This window comes from Lottia gigantea, assembly GCF_000327385.1.
Source record: "Lottia gigantea unplaced genomic scaffold LOTGIsca_91, whole genome shotgun sequence".
Classification (NCBI taxonomy): domain Eukaryota; kingdom Metazoa; phylum Mollusca; class Gastropoda; family Lottiidae; genus Lottia; species Lottia gigantea.
The window spans coordinates 121,269-128,947 of NW_008710984.1; positions in this window are offsets into that span (position 1 = coordinate 121,269).

The following is a 7,679-nucleotide window of genomic DNA, read 5'->3' on the forward strand; positions in this document are numbered from 1 at the left end:
GCTCTTACGATATGGAGAGGTTAGTTTTAAAAGAGGTTTGTAAGCTTCTAATACAAATGACATCCTACATCTCAAAACCACTGTTATCACAGCTTTTCCATCCAGTAAGAACTTCAGTACTGGTAATAATTTGTTTTACTTTTACAAAGTGGCACTGTGCTATTATAGATGCTTGTTTTTATCATTTTAGTGTTCAGATGTCATAGGGCAAGAGTTACAGCTAAACAGCTGCGAAATGAAATACAGAAAAAAGAACATAGAGCAGCTAAATTAATTCAGACTTATTTCCGTATGTGGAGATGTAAAACTATATATCAACAGTTATTGGATTATAAATCTAAAAAGGAAATTGAGCTCATTTATTTTGGACAACAGGTATTTATTGAATAAGGTCCTGCACAAACGAGCATACACATACTGTATTAGCATTATGTGGACTTTCTTGAACAAGTTACATGAGCCTCAATGAAATGAAATGGAACTGTACATTCTCCAGAGTTCGCCAGGCTTTACTAGACCTATGCCAGGAGAAAACGTTTGACGCCTTAACTAGCATCTTGAGTCTAACAGAGAACAGCTCGGCTCATGGTCAATTATATTTGTAGGTTGAAATGTATGGAAAGGAAATTTATGATGAACTGATAGCTAACAAAGATAAATCACCAAATACTACCTCATTGACTGACCTATTGGTCACTAGACCACCTGTAGTGGAGAATTCTAACTCGTCAGTGGTCAGTCCAGTAACTAAAAATGATATTGGTATTCAGAGAATGGAACAAATAGAAAGGATGAATGAAATCAAACAGATTATTCCTACAGCAGAAAATTCCTATTATAATCAGGTAATGCGTACTATGTTTGAAACATTTATTGAATATAGCAATAGTACATTTTAAAATGTCTTATTTGTTTCATGTATTTGACAGGCTAATAGTACAAGCTAATAGTACAAGCTAATAATACTAGCTAATAGTACAAGCTAATAGTACAAGCTAATAATACTAGCTAATAGTACAAGCTAATAGTACTAGCTAATAGTACAAGCTAATAATACTAGCTAATAGTACAAGCTAATAGTACAAGCTAATAGTACAAGCTAATAGTACAAGCTAATAGTACAAGCTAATAGTACAAGCTAATAGTACTAGCTAATAGTATGAGCTAATAATACTAGCTAATAGTACAAGCTAATAGTACAAGCTAATAGTACTAGCTAATAGTACAAGCTAATAGTACTAGCTAATAGTACGAGCTAATAATACTATCTAATAGTACAAGCTAATAGTACAAGCTAATAGTACTAGCTAATAGTACAAGCTAATAGTACTAGCTAATAGTACAAGCTAATATTACAAGCTAATAGAACAAGGTAATAGGGCAAGCTAATAGGACAAGCTAATTGGACAAGCTTATAGTACATGCTAATAGGACAAGCTAAGAGAACAAGCTAGTAGGACAAGCTAATAGAACAAGCTAATAGGACAAGCTAATAATACACACTAATAGGACAAGTTAATAGTACAAGGTAATAGGATAAGCTAATAGTACAAGCTAATAGTACTAGCTAATAGGACCTTGTAAAATGTCTTATTTGTTTCATGCATTTGACAGGCTAATAGTACAAGCTAATAGTACAAGCTAATAATACTAGCTAATAGTACTAGCTAATAGTACAAGCTAGTAGGACAAGCTGATAGGACATGGTTATAGGACAAGCTAATAGGACAAGGCTAATAGTACAAGCTAATAGTACAAGCTAATAATACTAGCTAATAGTACAAGCTAATAATACTAGCTAATAGTACAAGCTAATAGTACAAGCTAATAGTACAAGCTAATAGAACAAGGTAATAGGGCAAGCTAATAGGACAAGCTAATTGGACAAGCTTATAGTACATGCTAATAGGACAAGCTAATAGAACAAGCTAATAGTACAAGGTAATAGAACAAGCTAATGGGACAAGGTAATAGGACAAGCTGATAGGACAAGGTAAAAGGACAAGCTAATAGTACAAACTAATAGGACAAGCTAGTAGGACAAGCTGATAGGACAAGCTAATAGAACAAGCTAATAGTACAAGCTAATAGTACAAGCTAATAGAACAAGGTAATAGGGCAAGCTAATAGGACAAGCTAATAGAACAAGCTAATAGTACAGGCTATTAGGACAAGGTAATACGACAAGCTAATAGTACACGTTGATAGAACCAGCTAATAGTACAAGCTAATAGAACACGGTAATAGGACAAGCTAATAGGACAAGCTAATAGTACTGGCTAAAAGTACAAGCTTATTGTACAAGGTAATAGAACAAGCTAATGGGACAAAATAATAGGACAAGCTGATAGTACAAGGTAATAGGACAAGGTAATAGGACAAGCTAGTAGGACAAGCTGATAGGACAAGCTAATAGGACAAGCTAATAGGACAAGCTAATAGTACACGCTATTAGGACAAGGTAATAGGACAAGCTAATAGGACAAGCTAGTAGGACAAGCTGATAGGACAAGGTAATAGGACAAGCTAATAGAACAAGCTAATAGTACAGGCTATTAGGACAAAGTAATAGGACAAGCTAATAGGACAAGGCTAATAGTACACACTAATAAGACAAGCTAATAGAACGAGCTAATAGTACAAGCTAATAGAACAAAGTAATAGGACAAGCTAATAGGACAAGCTAATAGGACATGCTAATAGGACAAGCTAATAGTACAAGGTAATAGGACAAGCTTATAGTACACGCTAATAGGACAAGCTGATAGTACGAGCTAATAGAACAAGGTAATAGGACAAGCTAATAGGACAAGCTACTATGTTTGAAAACTCTTTTAATTGAAGGTTAAAAGCTCAAAATCAGAAGGAAGAATAGAAATTGCTCAAAAGGGTCAAGAAGAAAAGGAAGTATCAACAGAGGAAAAACGAGTATCAACAGATGAAAAACAAGTATCAACAGATGAAAAACAAGTATCAACAGATGAAAAACAAATATCAACAAAAGAGAATACAGAAAACAGTTCCAGGAAACATTCTTCTAGTCAGACAACAGAACAAGTCATGTATGTAATAATGAAAATTACAGTGAATCTTATGTTGATTTTTGTTAAGGTTTGTTTCTTACAGTAAATGTAAATCAGGAGAATGTAAGTAATTTTAATGAATTCAAAATGAGGCAGAAATCTTTATGTGTGATGATTTGATATACTAAGATGAATGTTTCCTTTTAATATTTCCATATCAATTGCATTTCTTGCATCCTTTTTTAGCAATGGTAAAGAACTGATGGATATAGAAAATAAAGAATATTATGAAAATATTGCTCAAGAAAGTTTAGACAGGTATGATCTATAGAATCTTATTGACTTTTTTTATCAACCATGTAGTTGAACCTTTTATGAATTATTTTATAGTGTGACTAATAAGGATGGTGGTTATGTTGCAACCCAATTAAAGCTTTTATCACCTTATAGTCATCCTCATTGTTACTCCTTGAAAAATACCAACATGATGTTGCAAGCATTGAGGCGTTTATACACCAGATCCAACATGACAAGTTAGGACACGGCATGACACAACACAACACACCCATTGACTGTCAAAATGGTACGCCAATAAAATATTGTGTGCTGTATCTTCATGTTAAAGGTGATAATGTAATATATAATTGATAATATTTGTGGAAGAAATGGAAACAGATTATAGAGTTTTTTTCATTTTCATTTGCCATGTCAGAAGGAATTGTGCTGTGTTATGTTGTTCTGTCAGACCACAACTAGTATGTATAGTTTATGCAATCTATATTGTTGGGATCTGGTGTATAAACGCCTTTAGAGTTAGTGTTGTTTTTAGATTGAATCAAAATTACACAGTAATAAACTGACGTTTACTTGAAACTGTAGTGTTCTGTTTACCTGAATTTTTAGTTTTTTGTTTACATGAAATCGTAGTGGTTTGTATGCACCTATTCTCTATTCATACCCTCTGGATATTTTGATCAATTTGTTCAACCCGTTATTCTGTCCTTTCTTATCATGCTGCCCTTAGGAATCTGATATCTTTATGTAAGAAATTAGTTAAAGGTAATGTTACTAATGTAATGTCAGAGGAACATGAGAGCTACTATCAGAAAGTTGTTCAGATGGCTGCCATTACAAGGTATTCCAACTTTTTAATCTCAGTTCCAGACCTTGTGCATTGGTGTTTATTTATTGATTGTTAAATTCATACTAAAACTGACATTAGTATTGTAAAACCTAACATTAACTGTTAATCTAAATTAAACTAAACAGTTTTCACCATTTACATTGATTCTGGAAATCTTTGAAATAGATTATGGTCTTCAAAAGCATATATTTATATCTTTTTCAGAAACCTCCAAAGGGAGGGAATTGAGGAACCAAAAAGTACATCTGAGAGGTCAGTAAATATTAGCATATAGATCATTTATTTTATTCAAATTCAATATTAGTAGCAGTAAACTAAAATTCATAAATAGGAGATAGTTAATTATATAGTTATTGTTGGTATTTTATTGTCTGTATAATGCAATTTTCTGTTTTATTGAAACATTTTATAAACATGTGAATAAGCTTATAGAGATAGTATTGTCTACAGATTTACCAAGCTATTAAAAACTTTTATTAAGATGTCTGTATTGCTTCTCAGAATGAGACTTTCAACAAAGACAACAGTCTAAGTAGTTAAAATGTCCAAGATATATTGCTTTGTAATTATAGCCACGACTCTGGAAAAGGAAGTCCAGCTCTCTCACGAACTCTACTAGCTCAGTCTGCAGCCAAATCATTCCTGGCAAAGTTAGTTATGTGTCATGCACATTAAGAATATTATGCACTGTTTCACTGTAAACATACACTTTTCTTTTTGTCTTTTTTGTCAAATTGCCATACTTAGTATACTCAGCGTGTGTATATATTAGTATTCACTCAGATGTACATGTTATATTGACATTGGTTTCACATCCTTTGTGACATGTTAAAAATACATTTTGCAGAATTTTTCATAAAAACTTTTGCTTTTAAATAACCATCCATATGAGATGGCAACAGTTTCGTCAGACCATGGACTCCATCCACCAGAAAAAACATTAAAAATTTGTATTTCAATCAAATTGCATTTTTGCTTTTTTATATTCTATAAATGTTGTGAATCGTCTTTATCATATTAAAAGAAATGTAGACTGAGAATGAACAGAGTAGGCTTATTTCATAGGAATTACTCTGTCTGTGTGTTCTGTATCACATAGACATCTAATCTAAGAATTCAACTGCTCTTCCAAAAGAGACAACTCCCAATATTTCATAAATTGATTATATATATGATATTATATTTTGTCATTTTATCATTGTTATATACCAACTGATATACAGATGTTAATATTTCAGTAAGAGTTGATCGTATTTGACAAATATAATATTATATAAAGAAACATTCAAAGATACCTTGTATTGTTTGATAAGACATTTTATCATTAAACATTGGCATTACAAATCTTTGAATTAAACGATTAGGAGGATAAGCTTTGCAAGAAATGGTTTGAAATGGTGTGTGCATGTGATGTCAGTTCTCTGTTTTATATGTGTTTTTATTAAATGCCTGTGTTATTTTCAGCAAACCAAGGGACCAATTAGAGCCTCTAATCTTAAGTAAAAGTGAAAATTATTCCAATTTACCATGGGATGCCCCATTACAGAATGCTAGACAAACAGCCTTGTCAGTGGAATCAGTTGAGTAAGTATAATCATCTATATACAACAACTGAGGTTTAAATACACTTTTTAAAGGGACATGTTCGGCATTTTTGGGTATTGATTTGAGTCCTGAATATATGTAAATTTTTAAGAACACAAGTTATATAGATATACTACTTCTAGTTTATAATAACTTGTGTTCTTAATGTTTACCTTCCTGCTTCTGTATGTCTTACAAAGATTATGTAAATATTCTTCAAAATTACTAGAAATGCACAAAAATCCCATAATTATTTTAAAAATACTTCTGACTTGGAATTTACTCCCTATATTTATGTATGTCTTTTCTATGTCTCACAGAGTGTCCTAAAATAACATGTTGTTTTTTTAGCTTTGAAACAATATATATAATTCTGGACCCGAAGGCTCAAATTTTGGTGAGCTGTGAACACTTATTAGCTCAGCTAAAAAATTCCGATTTCTGTGACTTAGATATGATCGGTCAAAAAAATGGCACAACTGTCCTGTTTAAGATGCAATGGCAATATTTACAAAATGAAAAGAAATTGGCAAGATATAGTCTTCTTATGTTTGTTTTCCTGGCTGATTAAATTTTATTCCAGCACTGATGTTTCATGTCATCCGTTCTATTTGTATGTATTTCATTCTGAATATTTAGATTCAGATAACAAAAAAGCTGGAATTTAGGTGTGAAAGAAAATAATTAGATGAATTTACCCGTATGAACTTATATTTTTTTATGTAGTGATAAAGCTACTAACAGTTTAACTGCACCAAGTTCTGCTAATCCAGCATCCAGAATTTCTATTAATGATGATGAAGAATCAATGACTGAGAAAAATGGTGTCATTGATGAAGAAGACAAATATGACTTGGCTCACCGCCTTGAGGAAGAGGTGGCTGGGTCAATCATAGCTTTATGGCAGAGGAACTTGCCTACAGGAGACTATGTTGAACCAGAAGTGAATTATGATGAAGATGATGAAGCTTTCGAAGATGATAATGATGTACCTGTTTTACCTGCAGCTTCAAGATCACCACTTCAGTCCTTGTCCACAAAACCATACCAATCAAAACAACCTCCTACTATTGGTTTAGATGGACTTAAAATAGAAATTATTGAAAATAGTGCTAAACAAAATGACAATACGAAATTAAATGACAATAGTTTAAAAATCAAATCACCCGATATCAAAAAGTCTCCACAAAGTCCTGTTATAATTCCCATGTCAAGGTATGTCAGTTTTGAATACCTGATCCATTTATTGAAATTAATTAATAGTGTATATTCATGCCAATTTGCAGTAGGTATCATTTATCTGTTGATAACAAAGTTTAGATAATTGAGTGAAAAAATTAGCAGTTGCACCTAACATGCCACTGGTCAATCAAATTCCTTTTACCCTGTGCTTTCAGAAGGAGATTCTTTATGGGCACAATTTCATACAGGTTTTTTTTTCTTCCAGTATGACCCCATCACCAAGAGAGACTTCCCCATCTAATGGTTTGCATCTGGTAGAAGATGATGTCCTTATAAACCTGCGATCTAAGTTACGCAAAACTAAATTTGACTATGAAAGTGATATGTCAGCTTCCAAAAAACCAGTGGAACAGACCTCCAATTTGGTGGATTTTAGATCTGTTCTTAAGAAAGGCAGATTTTCTGGTCAATGGGAGTGATTGATATCTTGAACTTTACTCCACACTTTTCTCACTCTATAATTAACTAAACAGCTACACATTTTAAGTGTAGATACATAAATTGCTTTTATTGTATTTCCTTTTGCTAAAAACATGACACAATGATAACAATAATCATATTGCAAGCACAAATATATTAAATATTATAATGAGAGTTTTGATACAGAAAATATATAAATAAAGATCTAGCTTATGATAGGAATACAGATATCAAGATATATATCACTTTATACTCTATATGAGATA